This window comes from Brassica oleracea, chromosome C2 (assembly GCF_000695525.1).
Source record: "Brassica oleracea var. oleracea cultivar TO1000 chromosome C2, BOL, whole genome shotgun sequence".
NCBI lineage: Eukaryota > Viridiplantae > Streptophyta > Magnoliopsida > Brassicales > Brassicaceae > Brassica > Brassica oleracea.
Window position 1 is genome coordinate 32599747 of NC_027749.1, and position 5269 is coordinate 32605015.

The window sequence follows — 5269 nt, forward strand, 5'->3', positions numbered from 1 at the left end:
ATATATATATATATATATTATTTAAAATATTATATTTTAATAAGTTTTTATCAGTTTTAAGAACTAAAATGTAAAACATAAAATATTTAAGGTTTAATATAAGGTTCTGATTTTGGATAGAAACACTATCAAACCTTAAATTTCAAGTTTTGCTAAACATTTAAATAACGATATTTCTGATGATTTTCTAAGAGATTTTCTCTTTAATAAATTTGGTTCGTTAGTTGTTTTTAACTACTAAAGAGTAGAACTCTAGTTTATTAAAATAATATAAGGATTGTTTTATTTGGATAAATTTAAATACATCAGGATATGGTATACCTATTTTGACATTATAATATCGAACTGCATGCACATGATATAGGTGGACGTAACGGAAATTCCTAATTTTCAAAAGAAACAAGATTACGAGCATTAAAAGTTGACAATCTTAAAAAAAAAAAATTCGTGGAATCTCCCTTAATCCAGTAGTTTGACGAAGGGTTCATTAATGATTTTACACCAGAAAATCTGAGTTTTAATTTTCGGAGAAGACGGAATTATGTGAATCAAGAGAGAAAAAACTTACAAACATGGCGCAAAGGGTACCGTTAAGCGTGGATCCCATAAAGCGGCTCAAGTGATGCAGTCAGAAGTAAATCCTTATACAGCAGGTAGATTTGTTGGCTGTAAAATCGTCTGTAATATTTCTCATAGTTGTAATTGCATAATTATTCGGTATTAAAAAAAAATTAACATTCTTTGAAAATTTATGAAAATACGAGATCGTACAGAAAGGTTTTTGCTGACCAAGTCCAACGTCAAAGACTACAATTATCTTAAATTCTATATCTGATGATTGATTTGCAAGCAGCTTCGTTGCATTTAGATTATAAATTGATGGGAAAATCATATTTTAATAAAACTAGTATTGCTTTATTATAGAATATTAAATTAAAGGTTTTCTTAACCAAGTCCACGGTGCCGTGCTTGATACTAAGCAGATCAAACATTGGCTTTAGGGCCGACAAGAACTATTTAATTTAGGGGCCACGTATAAACTACATTTCTCTCTAGTTTTGGTTAGAGGTGGGCAAAAAAACCAAACCGAACCGAGTCAAACCAAACCAACCGAACGAAAACCGATTCAAACCGAACCAAAATCTATTTCAAACCATTCGGTTGAAAATTTCTCCAACCCGAAACTGAACCGAAAAACCGATGTGTTTTTGTAATTATCTAAATTAAAAATATTAGTAATACCAATGTACTAAAATTCTAATACCAAACCACGTATTTTCCATTTTTTTCATTCATTAACATATATTCTTCTAACCTAATATGCAATCATCAAAATATTTGATTGAAAAAAATAAAAAACTCTGTATTTTTATATTCTTATATATGTAAACGTGGATGTTAAATCTAAACCTAAAACCTAAAGAAAATTTTATTAAAAAAAAAAGTTCTTCTCCGTAGCGTCACATGGAAGATGATTCATTGCAAGTTTTTAATAATGATATAAGAGACATTACTAATGATGTTGGTTTTTTTTAGTTAACTTTCATTTGTTTTAATTTTTATATACTTTTTGTGATTTTTTTAAAGGTTTTTGTTTCAGTTTTATATTTAATTTAGTTCACATAATTTATGTTTACATAATTTATGTTTTAAAACATAATTTTTTTACAAAAAATAAAACTAAGAAAAACCTAATTAAACCGATCCAAAAACAAACCGAACCAAACCGAATACAAACCGAACCGAACACAAACTGAACCGAACCAAACCAACCTAACTATGGTTTATCTCAGTTGGAAAAATACTAGAACCAAACTAACCAAACCAAACCGAACCCGAACCAAACCGAGAAAATAACCGAAGTGCCCACTCCTAGTTTTGGTGACAAAGGTTAGGTATATTGTTCAAGAGTTCATGGGTTCGAACACCTGGGAACACTCACTAATATTTTCATGTTTTATTTAGATCATGAGCCAAAACTCTTTTTTTTTGCTTCTGGGTCGGAAATTGTTAGGTCCGGCCTTGCAAATCCATACATTTACATTTAAAGTTAAACTAGATTTTGATCCGCAAGTCCGTGCAGATATTTTTTTTATTTTATAAATATATAGATATTATTAAAAATATTTTAAATATATAATTTCCATTTTAGTGTTATATATTTTGTAACTCTATAATATTATTGTTTATATTTTTATTCAACATTATTAATATATAGTGATTTGTGCAATATATTTTACTTTGTTACTTTCTAATATATTTTAAAATTAGGTACAATAAAATAACAATCTGAAATAATCAAATAGAGAACCTCCTCCAAAATATGTTTTTTCTTTAATTTATACATTTTGCATAGAGTACATTTTAAAAATATATTTATTTATATTATAGAAAGTATATATGCTTAAGATAATTTATATTTACATGTTGTGTTTAAAAACATATATACTTTAACATATATCATTTTAGTATTTTATGGGATTTACAAATAAAAACACTATTATGTTTAATTAATATAAGCCCTATTATTTTAGTAAATTTTATACATATTAGCATCTATCATATTATTTTGGTAAATTTTATTGATGTATGATATTTTTGGATCTTATGATATTAAATTTCTTTTTTTTTTTAATTAAGATTTCAAAATATTAGATTACTTTAATTTTTACAACATATAGTTTGTTTTTCGTTATCTATGATTTCATCTTTTGTAAAATTTGAAATTTTATTATTTTGAGTTTGAATAATTATTTTCAAATTGTATATTTTGTCAAGAAAACTTTGGAAAATTACACGAGTATTTTTTAGCTTGGAAAATTACATGAATTTTGAATTTTTGTTACTAATTAAAATATTATTTTAGAAAAAATATTTGAACTTTTGGTAATGCTTTCTAAATTTTCTAAACAGATTTTTTTTATAATTAAAATAATTTTTTATAATTTAAATTTGATTTGTCATTAATATTTTAAATGAATTATTAAAATTTCATAGTTTCTAATAACATATTTTTAAATAGTATATGAACTAAAGGTTATTATATAGAGAAAATTTGGGAAAATACATTTATATGAGATTTTAATTTGAAAACTACATCATTGTTTATTTATTTTGAGAACTACACTTTTATAAATGTAAATTAACTAAAGTATGCAATCTGGATATTTAAAATTATTTTTATATAATTTTGTCATAATAGTTATTAAAATATTTAAACTAACAACTTCACAAGAATGGCATTTTTATTTATTTTCTTTTCGGAAACAATACTATTAAATCTACAGAATATCTTTTAAGTATATCTTAATTTCTTTTGAAAGAAAAACAAAACGAAGAAGTGTTTTCTTCATCGTTTTTTCTTCTTATTTCTTTTAGTTATCCATTTTTATGAAGCATAATTTCTGTTATTTTCTTGGTTCTGCATTTCTATGTTGTATATATTTTCCGTCTTATAGTTTTTTATTTTGTGTCATTCACATATTTTTATTCTGCTTTTACGAAATTTTAATTTTAGGAGTGATAAATTCTAAAGCAATCATAGATGCAATCATATAATACAAAATAGATCCAGATAAATCTGAATTTAGAGAAGGGCTAAACACTTGTGGATAATCACAAAGAATCAGAAGCTGCCACTGAGAAACGACCTGAACATGGAGCATAACATTTTCTTACAACATTTAGAAAGTACGAAAACATTCTTCCTATGAATGATTCATCATAACAACGCAATATCCAAATAACAAATATGATATCAGTTTGTCCATGTATTTATAGTGTGATCTACTTAAATATATTGGAAAACATTTATTAAACTAATATCTATAAAAACTAGCACTCACTAACGGTTGGTATCATATTTCAGAAAAAAACAACACAAACAAATTGTCTTCATGAACGCACCGTGACAAAATTATATCTAAAAATGATTATATAAAATTTTTATTAACTTCTTGGGAGTCTTGAGTTTTTTTTTACAAACTAAATTAGGTACGAAAATAAAATAAAATTATAAATTATTGATCTAATATATAATGCTAGAAATGTTATGTGTAGTATGGTGACTATAATTTTTGCTTACAACGTACGTGTAAGTTGTTATGTAGATTTTAAATTCTTCCTGAATTGCCCTTTTTAAGTTTTCATCCCAAAAATAGCACCTCAAGCTAAAAATCACAAATATAGCATTCGGTAATAGGCTAAAAGACTATAATACTTTTACACACCAATCTATCTATATATATAAAGTTGAGTTTTTCCCTTCTTCTGCCAAGTGGCAAGGGAATTTTACGACACGTGTCATCCATGTATTTTTTTTTACATTTTAGGTCCTTCTTCTTTTAGATTATTGCAATTTGGCCAAGTACTTTCTAATTATGCACTATCTACTCTTTTAATATTAACCATCTTTGTATAAAATTTGATAATTTATTTTATTGGTCACTAAAATTTAAGATGAATAAAAAATAAATAAAAATATATGTATATATATATATATATTTTAAAAATATTTAATTTATTTTTTGCATAAAAGAACATAATTTTTATTATTATTTTACCATTTTCTATTATTTTATTTATAAATTATATATTTATTTTACTATTAAAAATCATTAAATAACCAAACTAACAAGAAAAAAAGTAGAATACAATACATAATCTAAACCTACAACTTCCACAAGGCAAGAGAGAGACGCATCAAAGGTTGAGTGTTACCGATGTGATAAGATAGGTCACTTCGCTCAGAACTGCCCTACAACTTCCACAAATAACCAAACTTATAAGAAAAAACTAGAATACAACGCATAATCTAAACCTACAACTTCCACAACCAAAAGAAAAAAGCCAATTATACTATAGTAACACTAACTCAATAAAAGTTTGGAGCCAGAAAAAGATCAACAAAAAAAACTAACTTACCTCATCTTACCAATAATATCATGGATAGAACAAGCAGATGTTAGAAAAGATAAAATGATATTCCTTCTGTTCCAAAATATTTGATGTTTTGAGTGTATGAACAAGAATTAAGGTATACACTTTTTTCTAAAAGAAACATTAAAAATATAAACCAAAATTAATTCATCCAATCCTTAAAAATAAATATAAAACATCACTGGTCACACAGTTTTCAATAAAATTTAAATTAATATAAAATATCAAAACATCATCTATTTTGAAACATCATAACTTTTCTAAAACATCATCTATTTTGGAACAGAGGGAGTAAAATATAAGACAAAACATTCCTCCGAGCTCAAAGGAG